The sequence below is a fragment of the Lepidochelys kempii genome, chromosome 1 (genome assembly GCF_965140265.1).
Source record: "Lepidochelys kempii isolate rLepKem1 chromosome 1, rLepKem1.hap2, whole genome shotgun sequence".
Lineage (NCBI taxonomy): Eukaryota > Metazoa > Chordata > Testudines > Cheloniidae > Lepidochelys > Lepidochelys kempii.
Genome location: NC_133256.1, coordinates 266,575,614 through 266,603,231, shown reverse-complemented (window position 1 = coordinate 266,603,231; position 27,618 = coordinate 266,575,614). Strand labels below are relative to the sequence as shown.

Here is a 27,618-nt window from a genome sequence, read left to right as displayed (position 1 = left end):
ATATTGAAATGACAGACTTCAATCCTCAGCCTAGGTTATTTATATAAATAAAGCATTCCACCACTCCATCTCTCTGTAATAACAATGAAATACATGAAATGTTCATGCTCCCTTATGGGGCCAAGGCAACAATATTTCTGAAATAAAATTGTGAAAAGAAAAGAAGATATTTTTCACTTCTCAGGTTACATGGCACAGAGAACTGTTATGCCAAAATAATTTGATTCTTATCTCTTTATTTTAGCTGTAGAATTTACAGCATTTGTATAATTCTGGTGTGGTCTCATAAATTCTTTAGTGTTATATATACAACAGCCTAAACCAAGGACTTTTTTTTTACTCTCACGTACTCTAGGAGCTATATCTTTGCTCTCTGTTTCCCCTTTCTGCTTGTTTTTGACAAAGATGGGATCAAAGAGAGAGAAGACATAAGCTAATAAAAAATTTCCTCTCTGTTTAAGTGAGACAAACACACTTTCTGTGCTTAATGGGAAGCCATTAAAAAGTCAACAGTTATTCAAGCCATGATATCTGACACATGGTAGTTATTTCCTATTTCAGGTATAAAGAAATTCTGTGGTGTGTTAAATACCACAATTTGGTACACATTGACTTTTAAATGGCAAGCTCGATATTCATTACCTATTTTTATATGATAAAACCCATCTCCATGCCTGAGATTTCCCACAATAACAATTGTTATTAATAAAGAACCCTACAATATGTAACATAAACCTGAATGCTTCACTGTCATTTGGTATGAAAAGTGAGAATCAGCCAATGTTTAACTGTAATTGTGAGGTTCTCAGATACTATTATGATGAATGTGGTATAAATCTGCTTTTGGCAGATTTATCTATTACCTGCTAATAAGTTGTTGTTGTGCCCCAAAATGGCTGTATTCTACTCATGGATCCTGGAAGATTTCCCAAGATGGCTCAGCAAAGCTCCAGTGTAGCATATATAATTGTAATATGTGCAATTCTTAAGTCACCACTACAACATTTTAGTAACATATCATAAGCTGGACCTTAGATCAACAAGTGCACCAGACCATTATGCCAATAGCAATGTGTTCCATTTGCAACAATGTGACTTTTGACTTTCTCCTTTTATTAAAATATTCAGGAAGGCGATGACTTCCCATGGGTTGCCATTCATCTCTTGATTTTTATTTTTGAAAAAATATAAGAAAACTCAGGGAAAGAGCTGGATTTAAATGTTGCTTAGGTCAGAAGTTAGGTATTGTCAGGCCAGTCTGTGGTTAATGCTTGTTTACATCACAGAAAAGAAAATGAAAAACCGGTGTGGTTCATGTCTTTTGGATTAGTTTTTAATAAAAAGTACATTTTCCTGTCACTCAGAAGTTGGGAAATGAAAACATTAAGATTCTTATAGTAATGTTAAGGTAGCCACTTGTACATATGTACTATTTTTTGTTTCTTTTGTTATTTTTAAAACATGTTTATGATGTTACCATTTGTTGGGCTTTTCAGGGCATGAACTTTGTCTTTCTTTGTGCTTGCTAAGTACCTAGTGCATTTTGGACATTATCACAATCTAAATAGTAGTAATAATAATAATAATAATATAATGTAAGAATAATTAAAGTATATGATGTGCAACCTAATTTAAATTAATATGAGAATCATATTTTCACTTCCTAACTTCTGAATGTTGAGTATTGAGCAGTAACCTAAAAGTTTAGTTAGTGTAAGTTTTGCATTTAAATTCAGTAACACACACTTTAAAAAGAACGACTTTGAACTAAATGTGCTAGACTGCAGATCCCTCCAATGCAAAGCATAAAAAGCAAAGAAATAAGTAGTTTAATTAATCCAGCACCCTATCTGCACTCCACTCTTCAGTTCTGCTTCTTAACCTTTGCTGCCTCCCCTCCACCACCCATTGCAGACGTATCTCCACCCTCCTGAGCAACCAATGTGAAGTTTGACCATAATTATAATACACCAACACACACATACAAACTGCAGTTCTGTAATTTCTACATTAAAATTACTGCTGCGTGTAGAACACTCACTGAAAATATAAATCGCCCATTGTGCCTGGCAGTGAGATTTTATTAGACTCTTAATTAGACTTTATTAAACTCTTAACTTCAAATAAGATTACTGCTCAAAGCAACCTGTCTTGGCAGCAGTTGAAGGGGGAAAGCAACTGCTGGCCTGAGTTGTCATCTTTCCTCACTTTTGATCCTCAAATCAGAGCATTACCATGCATCCCAGGCTAACCTCAACCTATTTTTAAATCCGAGGCCCTACCTGTCCAGCATCCGTTCCAGGGTGTAACCAAGACTACAGGCCCATGCAGACAAATGCACAGGAGAGCTTCGATCTCCATGCTAATCCAGAACTCTTTTTCCTATTAATTTTTAAAAAAATTCCTGAGAAAAATAACGGCATTTTTACCAGCTACACTGATAACACAAATGCACCCTCGGTTATGCCAATGCATAACCGCATCTGATTTTACCAATTAGGAAATTGATACCCTTTTAATAATTAACCCAAGGTAAGGGACAGAGGGGAGAGGGGTTTTTGTATTGTTTTACAGTGGAGGGAGAGCTTGATACTGCTTTATATGGTCAAGTGCCTTCTGGACTATCTTAATACTTGCTATAAGAACAGAGATTAATCAATAGCAGCTCCCCCTTTGTTAGGTAGGATTGCCTTTGGCTGGCAGGCTCAGTGACTCCACCTGGGAGAGAGGCCTGCTCTCCCAGTTCTCACCCCACAAACAGACTCTGGCTGTAATGATCTTTTCAGCAGTATCTCAGAAAAACCTGTCTTATAGCCTCTGATTAGGAATCTGATACCTAACTCTCTCATCCCAATAGAAACCACCTAGCGAATTATATGAGATATGGCATAATGAATGATTGTGTTCAGAATTATGGCTGAATGTTGTCTACTGCAGCATATGCTGGTGAGATTTATTGCTCTTGGAGTATGCTGCTCAGTCATTTTAAATTTCCCTAAAAAATAGAATACAATAACTAAAACCTTTGAACGGTATTTGGTGGTTGGTGGTTACACAGTGCACACTCTGTCTTTTTAAAACAAAATGAATTTAGATGGGTAAGAGCAATAAGCAAAAACACCGTTCCCTGGTGTTTTGAATACATGTGTGGATTTTTCTTTGTAATTTTTTTAAAGCTTTGCTGTATTTATTGGTTTTTTTGGCCTTCCTCTTTCCCCCCATAACTCAGCTGCCTTTTCAGCAGCAGTTTGACTCCAGTTACTTTCAATTGGCTGCTGTTTTGCATGTTAAGGGCCAGATTATCACTGGCTCATATGACAATGAGCAGCAGCATAGGGGGAAATCTGGCATCTCTTTTCTTCCTCTGTGGGCTACCTGCAGCATTGATATGACATTTCAGGATGCAATCCAGACCAGTGAGGGGCTGTGTCACCCCTGTCCTGCAAACTTAGATGCCTGAGTATAGCTGCAGCCTGCCAGCAACATTCCAGTCACACTCTGCTTCTGCAAGCCTTGATTACCACTTGCAGGGTAACCCCAACATACTCCCAGTTCCAGATTTTCCCCCAAAACAAGTGTTCTACACTGTCCAGCCTTGTCCTGGACGGTCCAGGTATATTAGGACTGTTGCCCCTCTAAGGGGATCAGTGTACAACAATTTGCTACCATAAATGGAGTTACCCACACAGTACAGTTTAAAGACAACGTTGGATTAATTTTAAACAAAGAATAAAGCAAGTTTATTTAACTACAAGGAGATAGGTTTTAAGTGAGTACCAGCACAGGGCATTAAAGTCAGAAATGGTTACGAGAGAAATAAAGATAAAATGTTTTCTAATGCTAAAATGTAACAAACTAGACTTGGTTCAAGATAAAATTCTTACCACATGCTTGCAGCAACAGGGCTGACCAAACTTCAGGTCCAGATCTCTCCCAAAATCAAATGGGCTAGTTTCTTTTGTTGTCTTAGGTGAAAGAGCTCAGCGATGGATAGGAAGCAATAACTTAGGTGTTTTTGCTCCTCATTTTTATAGTTCAGTCACCCTTGAAAATGCATTTTCCTGAGGGTTAACGCTAGATAATTTTCATTCCTTCTCTGAGGATGGAGGCAAGAAGTCTGATGGTGAAGTTTGCTAAGATGCAGCTCTGTTTGTTCCTGCCCCCCTTCCTTGCCAAAGAATGGCCACCTGACAGGTGATTGCCCATCAACTTTGATGACACCTGGCTAGAGGCGTCAGCTTGTCCTTTGTCTTTGAGAAACTGGTTTACCAACTCCTCACATTTGTCTGGTAAACACACTTCAGTCATGATTTCAGCTTATGTTCATAACTTTACATATAATGTAGCTACATACATTTCACCATGATGATATTGACCAGCAAGTTATTAGTTTTCAAATAATACTTCACAAGGCATATTTTGTACCAATATTATTACAGTGATATGTAGGGTGTGAATACAGGGCTGCATTCCATCACAATGGGCCACTGCATGGGAAAGGGCTGCAGAGTTGCTGTGCCCCATTCTGCACAGGTGGGAAGGACAAATGTGGAATCGTGGAGCATTGACCCTCCCCAGTGAAGCTGAGCAAGCATGTGGGAGAGAGGGTAGGTAATCTGCTACTGGTATAGATTACTGGCCCCCGGTGCAAAAACAGAACCAGAGAGGGAATGAGGATTCAGCTTCTGGGGTGGCACAGTTACCAACTGTTTCCAGTTTACGACAGAAAATGAGACAGAATGGCAGGAGCTCTACAAACTGCAGCTCAAAAATGAAGCTTGGCACTATGGAGAAAGGAGGGCATTTAAAACTGTCACTTCTCCTCCTCCAGCTCTTCCTTCTTTTGCCTTTCCAGATTCCTTTCTTTATCCCTCACCCTAAAGCTACATCTGGTTTTATCTTCACTCGACTGCACCACCAGTTAGCATTCAATTTGATAGAAAGGCTGTGGGAGATTTTGTTTTTCAGTGATGGCATTCTAGCTGTGACCCATTGAGGATTAGTTCATAGGGGTGGCATCAAAAAGGCCCAATCAGTCAATCAGTGTTTGCCTTTGTCAAATGTATTTGCCTATTCTAATATAAGAATTGAGATGTTTGCTGAGTAAAGGAGTGTATTTCTATGGAAATATTAAATATTGCAAATGTTTTTGCAGTAGAATGTATTTGAATTGCTTGAACAGTATTTGCATTAAAATGAAAATAGGACACGTGAGCCCCCTATTGTAATGCACTTATATGGTTGGGGGCCCTGAGCTTTGTTTCAGACTCTTCAGCTTACCCAAGTCATGTGAATGTGTCACAAAGTATGAACTGTCATGTATTAAGGCTTAATTATGTCATAAGTTTACCCCTCAACTGTTCTCCCTTAATCCTCTCATACAAAAAGTCAGCTCTTTCCTGTTGTGATGTATTTTGCTAGCAATGAATGCACTGATGCCAAAGGAGGTGGTGATTGCTATTTAATGAAAGAGTACAAAAAGTAATGTGATAATTAAGTTATGGATGTTGGTTATAAATTACCTTGTCTCATCTAAGCAGTTGGGTTTTTTGTTGTCTTCCCTTACTGCATTATTTTTTCACAATATTGGAAGCTTGGCCATGTTCAGAGATTGTCTTATCTAAGGATACCAGCTGTTTACTGGAGGTGGAAACTACTCGTTCCTTTCTCAATCAGTGTCTGTCATAAGGAGACAGAAATATGTGTATGACTTACATGATTTGTTTTCTTAATGACAAATGTTTAGTTAGAAAATTGATTATGAAAATAGAAACCAAGCTTTGAAAAGCAATTTAAAGATATGATATCCGTCTGTTATGATCATTTTAAGGCTAATGAGTGTATTTCACTTCTGTAGTTAATCTTTTCAAAGTCTAACAACAGTGCTAATGTGGAGAAGCCAATGTTTAGAGTATGATAAACATTTTGCTGATTTGCACCCAAATTATATGCTAACTATTTAATCTATTATTTCACTGGAAGGAGTATGCAGAATGCAAATGCAATATACAGCTAAGGTAATCTTGTTTAGCATACACAAGTATCAAAACAGAATGACAGTAAGCCCATTTACACAGTCTGAACCTGAAACAGTAAGAACAGATAATTTAAAATAATGATCCGTGCTGAGAAATGGGTATGATGCAGTGGACTGGAAGCCAGGAGCTCTTGAGTTAGAACTGGTTCTGGGCCCTTTTTTGAAATCCCAACCTCAGGATGCCTTAAAGTCCAGTGCCAAGAAATAATCCAATGTGCCAAGGAGGGTTTTTATAGTCTGGTAGGGCACAGATGGGGATTGGACTCTGTTCCATGCCATTTTCTCATTCCTAAGAGATGAGAAAGAGAGGCACCTCCACTCTCAACCTCCCTCTCTCAGCTCAAGTGCTGACCTCTAATATTCTCAGCTGGTTGTGAGAGAAATTAAATGGGAAAATGCACTTCTCTCCGTCTCAGGGAGGCAGCCATATTAAAAGTCCTTAGCCAGTCACCCCGATACTTTACACCCAAGATTTTATGGATTTATAGTTGATATCTTCATGTACTCCATCAGCTTCTGAGCAGATAGACCAATTGTATCAAGTCCTCTTTCAAGACGTTGATTACGCTTCACTTCCCACACCCATCATCTTGGTTGGCTTTGCAGCAAATGAGAACACAAGACATGGCAAATATCATAACCTTCCCCTCCCCCTGGAAGTGTTAAGGATACCAGAAAGATGGATCTTCTTGGTCATAAATCATTGTCATCTGCCTCTAGTAGACAGGAGTGGCACACTGTCATGCTCTCTTGGTTTGGTATGATTTCTGTGCCTGGAAAAAAATCAATTCCTAGTTATCTCACTCTCCTGAGAAATACAAGAGGGGGGCAAAAGAGAGAGAGAGTGACAAAAAGTCAAAGGAGGTGGCAAAGCATTCTCAAAAAGTTCCCTATCATGCTTCAGACACAGCTTCTTTGTCTGTAGCCACAGCTGTCACTGTCAAATGAGCAGTTTGATTGAAGTGCTTTAGTCTTTCCCCAGATACACACAGAAAGGTGGAAGAACTCCCTTTTGAAGGCCTAGTTCAGATCTCACACAGATGACATGCTAGAGAAGGAGAAATTCTAGAATCACAATATCTTTTATTGGACTAATTTCTGTTCGTGAGAGAGACAAGCTTTCAAGACACAGAGTTCTTCTTCAGGTCTGGCATACATATACTGCATACGTGACGTCTTTTGGCATATATCAACCATCTTTTAAAAACAAAGTACTCTCAGGTCACAGCAACCTCCTCCAATGCCATACCAAAGGAGAATGATGTCTTTGAAATCATGTTGTTTTGGCAGACAGAAATCTAGATCCTATAATCAAAAGGGAGGTAGGAATTTTGCTGACTCAGGACCTTTCTGTAATGACAAACAGCATGTTTTAAGGTGGAATCAAGAGCCACAGAACAAGAACTTCTTGTTCCTCCAGGAGCCATGGTATCAAGCATGCTTCAGTATCTAAACCATCCTCAGTTCAATCAAATATGATCAGTCCAGCAGAGATTCTAAGCACTCTTCACCAAAGAAACCTGTAACATCCATGGATTCCTCCATGCTACCTTCAGTGACTGCACTGGCATCCCAGACTGCAACACTGGTTCACCAGAAGCTGTCAATAGGTTCAGAACCGACATTGTCGACCAGATATTCCGCTGAAGCATCAGTGTCCTTATTACAAACTCCATCTTCCAGACAGGCTCCACTGAAACAGTTAGCACCGTCAATACCAATGTTGACTGCAGGGCCTTTAGCCTCAGCTTAGATACATTCAGTACCACCGGAGTTCAGATATTCCAGAGGCCTGTTTGCTTCAAACAAGCTAGAGTCCCCATTGCTAATGTCGGTACCAAGATCTGCTGATTGAATTGAAACCTCACCCTTATCTAGTAACTCCCAGCCCCTGGTACCTACCACATAAGGTAGGTAACCATCTTCACCTTCACTGCCCACCCCACCTCTGGACTATGGTGAGGATGATTCCTATGATTCTCAGATCTGTCCAGGAATCTCCTGCATACCACAGAATGGACATTTCCCTTGTCACCTACCCTGAGAGGGTATTTCCAAGGGAGAAACAATCTTGTGCCCTCTCATTGGTTTGACCAATGTTGGATGCCCCCTCCTCTACCCTGTGGTCACCCTCAATGGTCATATTGGCACCCGGGTGCTCTCTGTGACCAGCGGTTGTTGAAAGCTCCTAGCTACTCCCATGGGAAGCATACAGAAAGACACTCGGCTGTTCCCTCATTTCCTCCTCAAAAGCCTCAGCATCAGGAGGAAACTTTTGAGGAGGAAGAGGCCAGAGTTGACAAGGAGGTGACACTTTAAATGAATATCTCATCGTCATCACCAGATAAAGCTGTAATAAAGCTCCACCACCTACTTTAGCAGACACCTTCAGGCAGTTTCAGGAGCTGATGAAGTGTATTGCTGACTTGCTCTAAATTGCTTTAGAGAAGGTCCAAGAATTGCAACATAAACTTTTAGATATCTTACACTTGACAGCATGAATAGTGTAATCAGTAAATGAGGCTCTGTTGGAACCTGCCAAGACAATCTGGCAGACCCACAGCACCCTTTCTGTGTAAATGGGCAGACAAAAAGTATTACATTCCACCTAAGAACTCAGAGTTTTTCTTCTTCCATCCACCAGCAAATTATTTAATTGTGGAGGAGATCAATGAGCATAGCAGACGCACCATGCAAAGGACCAAAAGCTACTTGATCTATTCAGTCACAAGAATTACTCTTCAGCAACCCTGCAATTCAGGATTGCAAAGTACAACCACCATTTACCATAAATGGTAATTTCAACACCTTCTGCAGGAACACTGAGAAACTTCAAGCCCATCATAGCAGAAGGCCAGCTCTTAGCAATGACCTCATTGCAAGCCTCCCTAGGTGCAGCTGACATTGAGGCTCAGTCAATCTCCACCCCTATTGTCATGAGCTAAGCATCTTGTTTGCAGTTCTCTGGTTTTCCTAGTGAGGTCCAAAATACCATAAAGAACCTCCATTTTGATGGACTTAAATTCTTTTTGGAATTCAAAGATGAATCCTAACCTACTTACAAAAATTAAAGAGACACACTCAGGTTTTGACTAAGCAATAATTTTGATGGGTTGGTTGAGGGCCTGAAACATCCCCACTTTGAGAATCTTTAACTGCAGCACCCTGCCCATGTCTCACTCTTCAGAGATCAACTTTCCCATTTTTGATCTCCATGGGAACATACAGCTGATACGTGGGTTTTGGAGGTAATAACATCAGGTAACTCCATTGATTTTACCTCCATCATCTCATCTCACCTCATCCCCCCCCACCTTTACTGACTTTTTTTGGGGACCAATCTCACAAACTTTTGCTGAGACAGGAAGTCATTATTCTCCTAAGTACAGGGGCCATAGAATAAATTCTGGTCCTGAACAGGGGGAAGGGTTTCTATTACAAGTATTTTCTGGTTCCAAAAAAGAACAGGGGATGGAGCCTGATTTTTAGATCTCAGACTCCTAAACACATTTGTGAAATCACAGAAGTTCAGGATGGTGACTTTTGTAGCTATAATTCCATTGCTAGATTCCTGGGATTGGTTTTTGATCTTCAGGACACGTACTTTTGTGTCACAATTCAGCCCTCTCACAAAAGGTTTTCTTTGCTTCACAGTTAATCGGAATCACTTTCAGTATCAGGTGCTTCCCTCTGACCTCTCCTTTGCTCCAGGGCATTCTCAAAGATCCTGGCAGTAGAAGCCACCTATGTTGTTGACACAGGATAATCATCTTTCCATACCTCAACAATTTGTTTTTCAAAGGCCAGTCTTCCGATGAAGTTCATTCTGCAGTAAAGACTGCTATGTCCCAGTTTGACAGGTTAGGACTTCAACTCAATATCAGAAAGTCCACTTTAGTCCAGCTTCAACAAATGGACTTTATAGGGGCCTCTGTGGATGTCATAATTGCCAGGGCTTACCTTCCTTTGGACAGGTTTATAACATTGAAAAACCTAATTTTGAAGATTCAAATAATTCCACAGACATCTAAACTGTCCCCAGTTGCTCGGGCATGTGGCAGTATGTACTTTTGTAACTCAACATGCCAGGTAACACCTGTGCTGCTTCCAGAGATGGCTCAAAACAGTCACACAGTCGGTGAAAGGGCCCGTCCAAAGTATGCGAAGGAGTTCCTTTCACCCAACCTTCTCCGACTGTCACCATAACTTCAGATGCATTCCTTGTGGGGTGGGGAGTATATCTAGACACACACACACCATTTAGGGCAAATGGTCTGCCCAAGAGGCTCATCTCTATAGCAATCTGATGGAATTAAGAGCAATCAGGAATGCCTGTCTATATGTTCTTTCATTCATCAAGGGCCAATCTATAAATGTCATCATGGACAATGTAGCCTGCCCATTTTATATAAATTGCCAGCAGGGAGTGAGATCCCTGTCCCTCTGTGCCAAAGCAATAAAACTTTTGAACCGGTGTATAGCCAGCCACATCCTCTCTCGGACTCTTCTCTTCCAAACATCCAGACACCATAGCCAACAATTTGATTAAGCACTTCTCCCACGATTACAAATGAGAACTTCACCCTTGGGACTCTCAGATACATTTCTAACTTAGGGGTGCTGAGAAGGGGACTTCTTTGCAAGTGCTGCCAACACAAAGAACAAGACATTCTGCTTCAGGGGAGGATACGGTCATCAGTATCTAGCAGACCCATTTCTTATTCCTTGGAGACAGCACCTCTTCTATGTTTATCAACCCACACCTCTCCTCTTGAAGGTGCTGAACAAGATTAAGCAGGACGAAGCCAGACTCATTCTAATTGCACCAACCTGGCCAAGACAAATATAGTACCCTTACCTGATTTGTCTTGCATCTTACCTGGCATTACTCCTCTCAACCATTCCTCATCTGCTATCCCAGAATTCCGGACAGACATTCCATCCCAATCTGAACATTCTTCAACTCAGGGCTTGGCTCTGCAATAGTTCTAAGGGATAGACACTTTCTGTTTGGCAGAAGTACAACAGGTGGTATTAAATAGCAGGAAGTTACCTAAATGAAACGCTTACCTTAAAAATTGAAGAGATTTCACCACTGATGTGTCTATCAACAGATTTTGCGCGTTTGCTCTTCCCTCTCCATGGTTATTGATTACCCACTGGAATTAAAAAGTCCGGTTGTTCCATGAGTTCCATCAGCATTCACTTGGTGGCTGTCACAGCCTGTCATTCATCTGTAGAGGGATTCTCAGTGTTTTTCCACCCCACAATAGCAAGATTAATCAAGGGGACTGATTAATCCTTTTCTGCAGATTGGAGTGCCAACCCCTGTGTGTGATTTAAACTTGGTCCTTAACTGCCTTATGAAACCTCTCTTTGAACCACTGGCTACCTGTTCCATACTTCAGCTGACTATGAAGATGGTTTTCTTAGTGGCCATTACTTCCACTCAAAGAGTTGGAGAATTGGGGGCTTTAATAGCAGAACCCTCCTTTACAGTATTCTTCGGGGAAAAGTTTCATCGCAACCACATCCTAAGATTTTACCTAAATTATCTTCTGAATTCCATATTGACCAGGTTATTGATCTTCCTTTTTTTTCTTCACAAAGCCACACTGGACCAAGGAGGAAGCTTCCCCTCCCTACCTTGGATGGCAGAATGGTATTAGTCTTCTATCTGGAAAGAACAAAACCGTTTAAAAAGTCTTACAGTATGACATTTTTGTTTCATTTCTGGACGGATCCAAAGAATCCAGTTTCCACTCAAAGACTCATGAGGTGGATCTCTGGATGTACTATCTCATGTTAGGAGACTGCCAACATTCAACCTCCTTTCTAGGGGATTAGCTCATCCTACAAGATCCCAGTTTACTTCTGTGGCACTACTGAAAGATGTCCCAGTTGCTGAGATTTGTAAAGCTGCTATACCTTGCTTCATGCTTCCAGATCAGCTCCTGCTGTTCGAAATACAGTCTTGTCTTCAGTGTTAGATCTGACTCTGAAGCTCCCTCCTCCTTCCAGGGATTCTGCTTGGGAGTCACCTGAAGAGGAGCACCACAGGGACACTACTTGAAGAAAACAGAGAGGTTACTCACATTGTTCAATAACTGGAGTTCTTTGAGATGTCTCCCTACAGGTGCTCCACTACGTGCCCTCCTTCCCCTCTGCCTCAGAGTTTTATCTCATGGGACTTCACAATAGAGAAGGAATTGAGGGTGGTTTGTCCACACAGCTCTGTATATCCTTGGTACAGTGCACAAGGATGTCTGGAGCACAAGACATGTACTGAAAATCACCAATCAAAGGTGCATCGGACACAGGTACACCTCAAGTGGAGCACCCATAAGGATGAACATCTCAAAGAATTCTATTTACTGCACAAAGTGAATAACCTCTCCTTCTGTCTGTGTTCATAGTTTCCAATGCCTCCAAGACGTTGGAATGCTCACCTTCAACTTCTCACTATTTCCACAGGCTGTGGAGATCAGGTTAGGAAGAAATGAACTGGAACTGAGCTTTCAGACTTGCACTCGGAGCTTTCCTTCCTATCACAACACCAGGGCAATATGTTATATAAATCCTCATCAGCTCAGACTCTGTGCCAAGAGGTCATCTGCCTTTAAAAGCTGCATGTATGTATACTGGGTTGCAAATGGCACTTCTGGATTAAGTAAGCAGGAAGAGCAACACTGAACACAAGTGGACATTGAAAGACTTAATAGTCAAGTCACTCTTTTGCAGGTCGGTAAGTAGATCTCTTTGCTACCCAAGGGAACATCAACTGCCTTCAGTTTTGCTTCAGAAGAGGTCAAATTCTGGTTTCCTGACAGATGTCTTCTTACTGGATTGATTCAAACATTATCTTGAAGCATTTCCTCCATTATCTTGAGGCATTCAAACACTATCTTGATGCATGACCTACAGTGTGACTAGGAAAATAAAAAAGAAAATGTCCTGAATTCTGTTGAAAGCCCTGAACTGGACCAGGCATTTGTAGATTGTCACTACTGACCCACGAGCTCTATCACCACTCCTTCAGAGTATATATTGATTTCTGAGGGAATATAAGGAACTGAGGGCATGTTGGTAGCCACTTCTCTCCTTATATAATCTTCTCTGGAGTGTTCCTTGGTTTCAGACTAAGTGTACAGATCCTAGTGATCTGAGTTTCTAGTGGGTTTGGTTCAGAACATACAGGAACATCCCAAGAGTGTGGCTATGTGTTGACAATCTCCTCAAAGAACTCCACATCCAAGTAAGAGATTCTTCTTTCTAGTTAGAGTAGGCAATGTATATAACCCCTCTGTCTACTGTGAGTTTGCCTGTCTGCAAAATGAGTGTTGAAGATTAATTACTGTAGCTAATAAGTGCTAAGTACTATTTTTACTAAGATCAACTGCATCCTAAAAAGATCAAGTTTAAGATTTTAACACATAACTTAATGTGGTAAAGTTTTACATTAATTACTTTAGGTATTCACAAAGTATCACCTAAATTTAATATGGGATTTAACAGAAATACTACTCTAGGATCCACTTGTAGTGGAATAATTTTGTTTTTTCAAAGATTTCTTTCTTCTTTAAATAAATAAATAAATAAATAAGCCAACAAAAAGGTAACAGAGCTTTGTTCATAATCAAAATTTTCTTGAGTGACATTGTCTTTGAAATGCAAATGTTGTGCAGGCTTACCCTCTTGAAGAATATATGCTTATTATTATATTAATAAATGTGAAATGTATTTCTTATGGTATATTTTCTTCAATTATTTCCTTCAAGTTCTAATTTTAGCCATTACTTTCTACTAAAGGAACAGCATCAAATTTAAAATCATACTCTTGTTTGGTAGTCTTTTAAGTATTATTTTTACAAGTAACACATAAGATTGTGACAACTGAAAGGAACTGAAGTGGTTTTTTTATCTTTTTTTTTTCTTTTTTTACCTACTTTGTACATTTGACAGCACTTTGCATATCATCAGTTTTACTGGTTCCCCTGTGAAAGCACTTTGTGTATCATCAGTTTCACTGGTTCCTCCTTTCTTCAGCAGTTGGCCCTGCTCAAGAATTAAGTTTGGAAGTCAGTGGTGCTCTAGGTGCATGTAGTGGGCTACCCCTTATGAAGCGCTTTGGAGAAATCAGGGCCTTCGTTACTCAGTTACTTAATTACTCAGTTTCCCTTATTATTGTTACAGATCTCAGAGAAACAGGAAAGAGAAAAAATATTTAAATAATACAAAACACATGATTAAAAAACTGCGTAAACTAAATAGAGGCATGCAGTTGGTGGTGAAAAACCTGGAACTACTACTAACCTATGTTTTTAGCTGTTTAGATTTCAAGTTGAATATGTGCATATATATGGATTTCTTTGAGTTCCTTGATTGTATTCCTAAAGCACTAAAACACAGCTAAAAGATTACTTTTGGCTGGTTTGTTTTCATTTACTGTATGGCCATACTGTTTTGAAATATCATCTACCTTCCACGCTTTGAAAGTTGTAGAAGACTGTAGTGTGAGGACATAAACACAAAAGCCATGTTTTAAGCAGCAACTAGAGAACTCCCTAACCAGGAAGTTCCTACATTTTATTAAACTCCCCGCTGCAACCCATCCTGTAGTCCAGAGCAGTATTCTAAAGATCAAGTCTTTGAGGGGGTGTTAATCAGTCTTTCAGACCCTGTTCTCACCTCTGTTGAGTTTGCCCGTGGAGTTCCCAGGGAATTCACTTCCTGACAGAGTACCTGCAGATTCCAGATCTTCTCTTTGTTATGTTGGGAAGTGTGGAAGATGAACCTGACTCCTCCAAAGAAGTGCTTTTGGAGTCTCCGCTCAGTAGGATCTGGGAGTTTCTGCCAAGTTCCCAGCCTTTCTAAATGTCTGAGAGCTTTTCAGCCAAACCTTGTCATCTGGTCTCAGTTCAGTTAGTGATTTTGTTCTGTACCAAACATTTGAAGTTTTTTTGCTGCTGAATCTTTATTTCAGCATCCCATTTTTGAAATTTCTTCAGGTTGGCCCATTTAGTTTTAAGCTGTATTGGTGCCACAGATAAAGGTGTTCGTCGTCGTCTTCCCATCAGACGTTTCTGCTGACAGTAGTCCAGATGCAAAATGCACTACTATGGCAGTTGTGCTTTATATGGTTCCACTGGTTTCTGAAGAAGTGTTTTTGAAGTGTACACTCTCCCAACCCCAGAGCAACAAGGAGATGAATGTGAGCTACTAATACCATGTTCAAAATCAAAGTCTTGTGCAAATGCTAGGAATGGCGCAGCGGTGAATTGAGGTCCATTATCAGATATGAGGACTGCCGTGTCTTGCAAATAGTGACTTTAGTCTCTGGATGATCTGTGCCAATGAAGTTTGCATAAGTATAGTCAAATCAATATATCTGGAGAAGGAATAGATTACAAAAATGTATGTGTGTTCTTTCCAGGAAAATAAATCTGTGGCTACACACTGCCAAGATCTGTCAGGTAGCTTTGTAGAGACTAATGATTCTGGCAGTTTATTTCCTTGTTACATATCTCACAGCCTTCTCCTAAGTTCTGAATTTGCCTACCAGGCCACCATACAGATTGTGGTGCTTTTGCCCTGCACTTGTTTATCCCTGGTGTCCCTCATGGATTCTGAAGTAATGTAGGATAAGAATGTGCCATCTTTTTAGTAGCAGGCCATCAGTCATGTGAAGGTCATTTTGGTCCTTCCAAGATGGTAGTAGATTTGTTGGAAGTGGCCTCCTTCACCCCCACCCTCCTTGGCAGAGTTGAATCAGTTTCTGGCAAGGTCAATGTAGACTTTGGCTGCTGCTTCTTCTGTTGGTGGCTGCCTAATAAGGGCTCTAGATAGTGTTTGCTGTTATGAATGCTTTCCCTTGTAGGTGTTCAGTGTGGAAAGAAAATTGCATCAGCTCTGGTTGAAATCTTTGAATCCTAGATGGAAGGTCATCCCGTGATTTTGAACCCAATAATGCCACTAAGGGCCTGTGGTCTATGTTTGTGTTAAAATTCAAGCCCAACAGATATTTCCTGAAATATTCATAAACCCAAGTGACTGTTAGAGCTTCCTTTTCCATTTCAGCATACTGCCGCTTGTTTTCTTTGAGGCTTCTTGATATGCATGCAACAGAAAACTGGGCACCTGACCACCCTAATCCAGAATCATTCAGATCTATGGATCCAGCAACGCCAGCTGCCTGAACTACCAAAATCAACTTCTCTTGCAGAGCTGTTTGTATTATGAATTCCAATGCTGTGCTGAGGCAGGATTAAGCCTCCTTTATGCTGCTGCTTTCACTGGTCTCCTCCCTGATTTTCCAGTCTTGCTAGGATTGCCAGGTGTCCAGTATTCGATCGGAATGCCCATTTGAAATGGAACCCTAGCGGCTCCAGTCAGCACCGCTGACCGGGCCATTAAAAGTCTGGTCGGTGGTGCAGCAGGGCTAAGGCAGGCTCCTTGCCTGCCCTGACTCTGCGCAGCTCCTGGAAGTGGCTGGCATTTCCCTGTGGCCCCTACCACAGGGGTAAACAGTGAAGCGCCGCACACTATCGCAGCCTGAACTCCTCCTCTGCAGCTCCCATTGGCTGGGAACTGCGGCCAATGGGAGCTGTGGGGCGGTACCTGCAGGCACAAGCAGCACACAGCATCCACTGACTCCTCCACCTAGACGCCGCAGGGACGTGCCAGCCGCTTCCGGCAGCCGGCAGGGAGCCTGCCTTAGCACCGCTTCATCACTGACTGGGAGCCACCTGAGGTAAGCGCTGCCTGGCTGGAGCCCGCATCCTGAACCCCCTACCTTTATTTATTTTCATTAAATAAGGAGAATTGTGAATACAGTTGCTACATAATGCAGCTATGAATTCCAGTCTGTGCCCCATCAGCTTCCAGTTTTCAAAAATAAATAGGTGCACACCTCCAACAAATACAACTGGCATAGATGGCAAGCCTGGATCAGAGCTGGCATATTTCTTAACACATCTGATGCTTTCATTCATTAATGAATGTTTCCAATAAATAAAATATCACAATTTCAGATATCAATATTTTATCAAGATGGAATGAAAGTGGAAACAAGGCAGTAAAGAATGTTGATGTGTGCTAACATGGGCCCAAATAATGTATGCGTTTAACCATACTCTTTAGGAGGATGTGGTAAAGATCTAATAAGGTCACAATTAGTGCATATTAGTGGTAAGCTGCATTGCTGTATTTACTGTGTTGCTTTCTTTTCAGTTTGAATGTAAGAGACCATTACTTTATAAGTTCCACTTACTGCAGAACTGAAAAGGCATATCCTTCATCATGATCTTAAAGCTGATCTAAAAGGCTTTTTACCTTCCAAGACCTTAGTGGTGGGCTTTGATTCTTCTGTTTAGAGGTATTGACTTTGATGACGCTTCAAGCAAGGAATTATATTCCTTTAACTCCTTGAGTAGTTAGTGTTGCTGCCAACTGGCAGAAAACCAGAGTCCTGAATCCTGGAACTGATGGGTAAATAGAAGTTATGATTTTGTTTGGAACCGTAAAATGTTGGTTGATAATGCACATTTTATTGAGGTAGGATCTCAAACTTTTAAACATTTTTAAAGTATTACGGTTTACTTTTCAGAGTGGTTTTCAGTCTGAATAAGTGCAATAGCAGCCCAGATGTCATGGTTTCTGCAGTGGTTTCCTTCCAGGGGGGAAAGAGTAGCCTGGGAAACTACACAAAGATCCAAGAGGATCTCAAGAAATCCACTGTTTAGAGGGCAGAGTCCTCTGCTTTTTCTGGAGAGTGGCAGAATCATGGAATAATTAGGAGGAAACTACTTGAGCTGAAACTAGTGAATTTTCTTACCTCTTACAGAGATTTTCCCTTTCTCCCTGAGAAGAATTTAGCCCCAAGTTATTTTATGATAGTTCAGCAGAATGTACATTAAAGTAAAGAGGAAAGAATTGAGGTGCAGCATCTGAAGTGTCTTTCATTTCTGTTGCAAGTGGGGTTCATAAAGTGAAGAAGTGAATTGTTCCTATAGTGTATTATGTGTTCCTTTTTTTCCTGCTTGCTAGTGAACTGCTGCAGAAAGGACCTGGACCACTTGGCACAGCAAGTGAGCTTCTTAAAAATATATTTTAATTAATAACAGATACTCAGCATGAGCCATTGTTGTTTAGGCTAACAGATAGCTAGGATTGTAAATGTCTATATGGTCTAGTCACTAGAGAGAACAGAGAACCACACTGAGTAAGCATGGGTTACACCTATGTTTCAATTTTGATAAAGAGGAGGAAAGAATGTTTTGAGCAACCTTCAACTATGTGACAGAAGAGGTCACTTTCATGGAAAGAGATGTAATCAAACATATAGCAACTAAGAGTTTCATTATTTGGTAAGTTTCATGATGTTTCAGGTTTTCTGTAAGGCAAGTGTGCAGAAATATGTAGAAGAGAACACACAGTTCTTTTTGATCTGGACTTTTAGTAAAGGGTCTATTTTAAATGCCCTGTTTGCTCCCTACTGCCTCAAGAATTTTTTATTTCCATTTTAATGATGTTTAATTTCATGAGAGTTTCCTGGGTTCAAAAAAGGAATAGACAAACTTCAAAAGTCTTGCATAAGCACCCAGAAAGTCAGAGGTTTTTGTGAATCTTATATGAACTATCTAAACTTCTTAAAGGGTGAAAAGTTGGACTGGAAATCTCATGGGAACTTGATTTCTCTGTGAATTCTGTTACTTTGTTGCTTCCATGAATAAAGTCCTGCAAATCTGCAGATATCCACTTTATATCTGCAGGCCATGTTTGCAGATCGTGGATTGGATGTGGATACAAGTTTTGTATCCACTCAGGGCTCTAGCCATGAGACCATCCTTTCTTAAAGTGTATCAGGATTTCCATCTCTGATCATAGCCAAACCAGGAAGAACAGAGGTGTGTGAAAATGAACTCTAATTTTTGTTTAAAAAAGTGATCTGAAGCTTTAAAAATGTTCAGGTTCAGCTGGCTCTTGTGTTATCAAAGTTAATTTGCTCATTCCTACAGTTTTGGGACAAAGCCATTAAAAATGCTCTTTTTGCTGATTTATTTTTAAACAAGAGTTCTTTCTTAGACATGTGGAAGCTGTCTATAAAATGATTCAAACATGTTAAGGGACCAACATTTTGCTTGTGGCTATGTGGTTTTTTTATAGTCCTAATCTTTAAATCATATGAAACTGTGATAAATTGAAATCCTTACAGGAAGGACAGGAATCTAGTCACCTGTGTTGGCATGGGATATATTTTATAGTTTAGGAAGAGAGGCTGAGAAACCTAAACAATGGCAGTATTGTTGTTCTAAATATTGAGAACCAGAGAGTCACCTGACACTAATTTGCATACAGCACTTCAGCGGTCAACAAAATGACCCTGATGGAGGTTGCTGTGGAAAATGATTATAAAGTTAGGGGCAGATTCTGCCATCCTTCTTCACAGTGTGTGCTGCCTTACTTTGTAAGTAGCCCCATTGATTTCATTGTGACCATTTGCAGAGTAAGATACTACTCAGTGTAAGTAAGTGTGCAGAATCTGACCAATCGTCTGTTTCTATTCTAAATCTGTGTTGGGAAACCACTCAAATATAATGTTTCACTTATCAAGTGGTAAAAACCCTCTTCATGCCAACAACCTGTATTGGCAGTAAGTATTAACATATTTTATGTTCAAAGTTATTGCTTGTTTAATAGATTTGAATACTCACCAGTAGATTTTAATATCCATCAACCAAAGCTGGATGCACAATCTGCCTCATAAATAGATGACATTAAAAATAAGGAGTTTGATAGTGCATCACTAGATAATATATTGAGTTTGCATTTATTTTCTGAAACATATGCAAAACAAAGTTGCCTGTATTTCCCTTTTTAAATGAGAACATCTGTTTTTACTGTTACTGCATTTTATATGTTTTATTTTTTTATATTTGTTCATATGAATTTTGCATTAACTTTTCTTATTTTCATACTGAATTGGCAATCTCATTATTTTTAGAGCCAACTAGAAAATTATTTTCAGTGCTAAGAGTTTATTTGCAATACATTTATCACTTCGTGATATGAATTCAGTATCTCTAAGAAGTTAGACAGTCTTTGACTCAGAAGAACACACATTCTCATAGGATTAGAGCAAACTATGGCTGGAATTAACCATGTACCCTCTTACTGTTAAATGAGATTTGAGAGAGAAGTAGTGAAATACTTTATATACATTTTATAATCTAAAACTCCATTTTAATAGGGCAGGTAACTATAAAATTGTATACTTGATTGAGTTCAGTGTTGTGAAGGAGACATCTACATCAAGGAGTTAAACAGAAACTATTCTTCATGTTTGTTTTGTAAGGTTATTATTTTTTGCAGTACAGAGCATAACATACTTTGCCAAAAACAATATAATTATTTTTTACAGAACACTTTTAAAGAGAATAAACTGTTACGAAAGAGGCAGAAAAAATATCACTGGCATAAACACTGTCTGTAGATGAGACTAAAATAATTGAAGTGAAATTGCTTTCATTTATGGCTAACAAGCTCAGGCATTTTGCATGATCTAAGCTATATTAAAGCTTTTTGGGAAGAGATTATTTTTTGTATGACGAGTACTTTAATAGAAGTATCATAGTTTATGGTAAAATAGAACAGCAGTACAGCTCAAGTTACATTCATTTATTCAGATGAAGTAATATTCTACCAAACTATTCTACAGAAACAGGGGGAGAAATTACTGAAACCTTTTTGCCAACGTTTATCCGTTTCAATTACTTTTGATGGTATGTATTCCTTGTGTGCTTTAGCTATAGTACCTTTATATCGACAGTTGGTAGCACAAGTCTTTTAAAGCACAAAGAGTAGCAGCTCTTCAGCCAATCTGTGATAAAAGAGAAAAAAATGAAATCACTATGGAAACTGCAGGAAGAATCTAAAAGCTTTCTTTATAAAGTAAATGTCTGATGTTTGTGACTGCGGGGGCACAAAATTCATAAATCTGTATGATGCTATCATTTCTGATTTGTTATCTCAGCAAATGCCAGGTCTAAGCAGTCTGACCTTAGCTTTATTAAGAGCTTCCTTTTTAGAAACAGTTACTATTCAACAATGGAAAGACTGCAGTGCTGCAAGTGGGGGAAACTAATTTGTTTAAAATGTGGCTTTCAAAAAAAAAATCACAGAGACCTCAAGGCTTAGAGAGTCAGGAACACTGTGAGGTTTTTAGTAATGCAGCAACTAAGGGAGCTGAATGCAATTCAGAAAACTTATGTTTCATTTCCATTACATGCCTGTCTTTGATCTCAAATTGAAAATCTCTGACCTTCCTCCTCCAATCCAGAAGCAAATAAATACTAAAGAAAAGGAAACCCCCTCTTCTTTCAGCACACAGGGCCTCTAAGACTGAAGAATGAAGGTGACTGCTACTATGAACCTGTTTGGACACCAGACAGCAACAAATACCTGTCTCAGTGGAGGAGTTTAAGAGCACTGCAGAGATCTTCAGGCAGTGCAGAGTATCTTGGCTTACACAGGCCACGGTCTTTATTTCAAAACAGTACTAGTCGTGGTTTCTCTGTACCTGCTACTGAAGAATTAGAAGAACAGGAGGACAGCAGTAAATCTTCTAATCCAAAACTCTTCATGTCACAGAAAATACCCTGAAGTCTAAGCAGGATGAGACTCTTGGTAAGTACATCTCTACCATTACATTTGTTGCTGTAAACTTGTATGGATACTTTTCTGCCTTATGTGTCTAGTTCAAGTAAGACCTAAGTTTTTTGGGAGGGAAAGGAGGAGGAGATGGGGACAGCATATTCTTCTTTTAAGAGTATGGCAAATTTCCTGTCAATTTTTGCTTTTCCAGTATTAATGTCCAGTGTATTTCATGTTGTATGCGTGTTCCCATGCTGTTTTAGACATTTTACAAACACTGCTAGCCTGGTGTTTTGAGGCATTTATGAACAAATAGTTCTCCTTGACTAAATGAAAGTGAACAGGTTTGGGGTTAAGTACCCATATTATATATTTAAGCCTAATATGTATATCTCAATAACATAGTATTAAACATGCTGATAATGGCTAGAGAAGCACAAATGTTTGTCAAACCACATGTTTTAAGTCTTCAAAACACACGGTGGGTATTTTAACTTCTATGGATTCAATTTAAAATATTGATACTAAATGTATAACAGGTATGATTTTAAATTATTTTACAGAAAAATAACTGATGTGGGAGTACAGAAAAAAATCTCAAGTACTTTCTGATTTTAAGGTACATTGGTGAATGCTACTGTGGAGTATTATATTATTAACAATAAAGCTTTGTAGATTAGCCATGGGGAAACACTGACAATAAAATTTCTTGCAAAAGTTGGTAAATCTTCCTGTAATAAAAATAAATTCTAAAAATTGGCGTCTTTGTAGCTTTTTATGCATATGATGAAAACTAATTATCAGTGGAGAAAATTTGACTTGGTAGAATGAAATTAAATTGCTTTTTTAAAGACTTCCTTAAACAGTGCTAGCTAGGGAGAAGTCCAATAATATTTTTAGCTCTGAATTGTAAAGCCTTTGCTACATTAATAAATCATGTTGCATTCTGACTTTTATCAAAAGATTAAGAGGAGGAGAACTGCATACGGCACAATGAAGCTACAAGAGAAGCTCTGACTGTTTTGTTTTTTTCCCCCTTCATCCTGCTACTGTACACATGGCCTTTCAAGATGAGCAACTCCCATAGAACAGCATTTACTGCGGTAGGTCAAAACTGGCTGTAAGTCAATGACAGTAATAAATTAATCATCAAATTATAATGTGTAGTGTACTACTTAAACATACTATATCCAATATTTGAGGGGAAAGTGATATATTGTCCTTTGATGTCTACCACATTTGCATTATTTTTAGGAGAATTTTATTTTTTCTTATGCTGTTTAGGGTTATGTATTTATTTATTGACTAACTATTGAAATGAATAAGACTAGAATTGACATGCAAGTGCACGGAAAAGAAACTGTTTCATTTACCCAACAAAGCTGCAAATACAGCCTCCTTGTAGCAATTTATTTGGGGTAACACTTAGCTGTATATGAGCTCTAGGCACAATGCTGAATGAGGTGTTTAAATTTAGTTTTTTACTGTGGCTGAGAACAAGATGTAAAATATATTTTCTGCAAGTAAAGATTCCTAAACCTTGCAAAGAAAAGCTTTGTTTTTTGAAGATGGGGTACACTGTCACAAGTCCTAGAAACTGGCAGGCTAAAAAAAGGATGTCAACTGGAATGAATTTTTACCAACAGATCATGTATCAAATGTATAATTTGTTGATATAGGAATACGAACTGATGAAATATATCTTTGACACTAGTGTGCTACATTGTTATATAGAAGCTTTGTAATAGTCTTGATGAGTTCTAATCTTTGACATTTGCTTTTACAAAAAATCTAGTTGATAATTCAGTACCCTAATTATGTTTCTATGAAAACAGTTCAGACGAAAGATGTTATGTGATCTTCAGCCCTGTGTTATATTAAAAAAAAAGGTATTAACTTAGTAACATATCAGAAGTGTCTCTTTGATGAGTTTAATGATACTTTTCTTGAATACCTGTTTTTATAGCGTCATTTACAAATATAATTGAACACATTTTTATTCATCATTTTTTCTAAACTACACGTTGTACTTGCCCAAATGCTAAGCAAAATAGGTACTGGCTCCACTCTAATATTTACATATTTTATTTTTGTAGTTGGTATTAATATTTTAAACATTTGCTGCAATAATAAAGACCAATACTTTAAACAAATGTGTGCGTTTTGCAACAAGTAACTTTAAAAGGAAAATAAACAAGTGAAAAGTAAGAGTTCTGCTTTGTATTAAGAAATCAAAGTCATTATGTTAAATGTGAATTATATCATTTGGGAATACTTTCTATTCATTTTTCAAATCAATCTACTAGCAAATGTTAAGTTCATAAGTATTTATGTCCCTGGTAAAGTTAACTTTTTACACATAATTTGTGTACAAACTGAGATAAAAGGTTAATTAAGGTTATATGCTCTGAGATGTTGTATGTATTTCTGCATATATAACATCTACATATAGTTGATATTTTTTATTCTGTTATATTTGGAATGAATAATTTCTTAATACATGACTATTTACTATAAAACCATTAAAACACTGAATCCCTGGGGGGAAATGGATACCTGATACTGGTATGTGGCTTTGTGTCTGAATGTATAACACTCTGACTTAGCTGAAAGAGAATACTGTAGCAGTGTGTCCTCAGGTAAAATTCTCAGACACTAGATTATTATGTAATATACAGTAGGAGTTCTGTTTTATTTACAGTCTTCTTTTGGGAAATATAATTCAAATTTTTCAGATCAAGTCATGTAGATATTTGAGGGTATATAATTGACATTGTGCCTAGGGAATTATAGGTGTATACCTCCTGATTTTGTTAATGGGCGTTGTATACCTAATTCCGTATGTATATTATTGAGAATGCCCTTTACACTTAGAAAAATACACATTAAACATCATTTCTCATATTTTGTGCTTTTACAAAAAACAATTCTCATTGGAAACTACTACAGATAAATAAACTCCACCTTCTCTATGTCACTTTTCATTGATACCCAAGAGTTTGTGTTTTATAGCAAAGTGCATATTATTGGGTGCTTGTGATTGACTTGGCTGGAATTAAGAGCCTTCCTCTGTGTCTAAGGTGGCTTTATGGGAAGTGTAGTAAAACTTCCATAAGAAACTTCTCTCCCCTTTTACTCATAGCATAAAGAATGTTCTCTCCATAATGGACATGGTGAGGAGAGTTCTTCCTATAATGTCATTAAGGATAATGGGATGGACATTATGTATTTGCAGGAAATGTAGACTGATATATCTAGTTTATCTTTCTATAATGCACCCAGCACAGTGATATCTCAGTACTGAAAATTTTTCTTTTCACATCCCTCCTGCATCCTTTCAGTTATGATATTTTTGACATGTATGGCTATATAAGCTAAGATGCAATTGTTTAAAACCTACTCTAACAATTCAGCAAGACTTGTTCTGTTGAGGACCCAAGTATTGGAAGAAGTATGGTAGACTTGGTTCAAAATGAAATATTCAAGGCTAATGTGCTTGGGTACGGTCTAATCAAGTCTTGACATCGAATGTGACCACACTCAGACATTTGCCATATGATAAACAGCTGGAGTTTAGAGTGCTCTTTTTACAATACAAAGTTAGTGGTCTTCATTTTGCTTTTCCCAGAAGTAGCACTCACGCTGTGTAGAAAAGAAATTGCCACATTATGGTACATACAGCCGAGCTGTTCTTTGGAATTGCACTGGATGTAAATCAGTGTAGCTCCACTGAAGTCAATGGAGCTACACAGATTTACGCCAGATGAGGATGCCAGCCCTTTATCTTTCCCCAGCAGTTATTTTTCACCTCTTCCTTATGGCAAATTCTCGTTTGTTATAAACTTGCATAAAATAGAAAGGGGAATCATCCTAAAACTCTCAGAAACTGGTAATAAAATGTCCTTTTTAACATGGGGAAAATATTCATGTTTAACATATGTATACAGTAAAACATTCTTCACGTACCCCTGCAAATACTTCAGTTGTTGACATAGGTAAGTTATTTCAACATTTTCTTTATATACTGATATTCTGAAAAACTAAAATAAGACATTCAGGAGTAAACCTTCAGCAGAGCATGAGAATCCACAGTCCTGGCTATGTAAAATGCATCCTGCACTGCAGAGGATTTTCTGCCCTGCAGGGCGAGTTCCAATGAATGACATTGATTCCTATTAAAAAGGCACTCCCCTCCCTTCTTGATGGACAGGGGTAATTGTAAAAGGCCACTTGACCCTTATCATTAATGGGGAAGCACAATAAAATCCTCACTCAAGTAGAAAATATTACTCTGCACCTTTAAAAAATGACCACGGACTGTTTTTCAAAGAAATTTCATTAAGCTTGTGCAGTGTACTTTTATGGAGCACACATGAGAGAACTCTGTACTTACGCCACAGACAGTAACAACCAATATTCTATCCTGTTGAAAATCCATGTTTTTCAAGTGATATCTCTAATTTGCATTTTTATGATCAGTGGTAAAAATTGTTCATCTTATATTTCATATTTTATCTTGGTATGAAAGATTTTCTTTCTGTTCCCCACCCTTTATATACTTTAACTTGGCCTTTTTTAAAAACAAAACAAACAAGCTCCCTCCCATCCCCCAAAGTATTCACTCACTCACCTGTGCATTCATACAATGTTTAAAATACAGTTGAGACCAGCTTAAACAGAGGAAAAAGGAAATTGAGTTTAAAGGCTAAAATACTGACCTGCCCTGAACCCATTCACTGGGTGCCCGGTATGTCGAATCAGTAGTTGTTCACAGATTGTTGTACTGTCTACTGTAGGCCTAAGTGGGTGCATAAAAGCCAGAATATTATCCTTAATTTATGAGCTATTTCTTGATTTTTGTCTTTACAACTAAACTCAAAACTTATTTTATATGAAGCTTGTTTTGCTAAAACTTGTTTATGAAAACCTAGGTGACAGAACTGGAGGGGGGCCTAGGATGGCTAATATTATGACTACCTAGATAACCCTTTCTAACATTGTTTCCTTTTGGGATTTCTACATTCACCCCAGATTAAAACTGGGAGCTGACTTCCAGTGGAAAATCTTCTGTATGTTAAAGATAACACATGTAGCACTATGTCACATTGTCACTAGACAATTCACTTTTATTAAAAACTAGAATATTTGCATGTAAAAACATGGCGGTGATTATCCAGAACAGTTTCATTTAGCCTTAAATTATGAACATTCCATAAAGCATAGTACATCAGTTATTGACCTGGTATAATTTGAATTCTTTATTACTACTGGAGTCTAATATTCCTATACCATGTCTAACCATTAGGCTCAGTCAGATTTCAGAACAAGAGAGCCTGAACTGAAGGTAAAAAGAAAAGGAGGACTTGTGGCACCTTAGAGACTAACAAATTTATTTGAGCATAAGCTTTCATGAGCTACAGCGTGAAGGTAGTATTTTTTAAGTTTAAATGGGAACATTTCTATGTATAAGATACCAAGCTCATTTCTTAACCAAAATGTGGTTATTTACAATTCATTTTTCCCCATGGGGATATAAGGAGAGCTTTGTATTTCAGCAAAAAGTAAAGTACTAGTAAATAAAGAGTTAAAGTGAAGGCAGGCTCACTGGTTTGTTGAGATCTGTCACAGTCTGAGTGGCTGGCTACATATCTGTCTCAGGAACAATAGCTACCTGTATTCTGCACGGACTGCTGGGCAGGCACTAGCAATCTGGAAAAGGTCTGTCTCTGTTAGAGGTTTCTTAGTGAGAATCCCTAATGACAGTCCCACTTTTCATTGGGAGGAAAAAAATCCTGTCTTCTCTCTTGATGAAGGACAGAGCTTTGATCATTGTCATTCAGCCTTGACTTGGCCTGAGGTTTAGGTTCTCAGCCTAGAAGACAGTAGGCTATCTTCTCTCTCTCTCTCTCTCTCTCTCCCTCTCCCCCTCA

At 38.7% G+C, this 27,618-nt stretch overlaps 2 long non-coding RNA genes across 3 annotated transcripts; one reads left to right on the top strand and one right to left on the bottom strand.

Annotated features, from left to right (window-relative positions):
* Window positions 1–20,489: 20,489 nt before the first annotated feature.
* On the bottom strand, window positions 20,490–27,580 carry LOC140905000 (uncharacterized). Of its 2 annotated transcripts, none has more exons than XR_012156704.1 (3): window positions 27,360–27,580; window positions 26,407–26,486; window positions 20,490–20,915 (listed from the first exon to the last, which is right to left on the bottom strand). It is a non-coding gene; the product is annotated as an uncharacterized lncRNA (long non-coding RNA). The 2 variants fall into 2 exon arrangements; XR_012156705.1 differs by having other exon boundaries at window positions 27,294–27,361.
* Window positions 21,223–23,391, top strand: LOC140906642 (uncharacterized). Its single transcript, XR_012157187.1, has 3 exons — window positions 21,223–21,721; window positions 22,252–22,307; window positions 22,652–23,391. It is a non-coding gene; the product is annotated as an uncharacterized lncRNA (long non-coding RNA).
* Window positions 27,581–27,618: the final 38 nt, after the last annotated feature.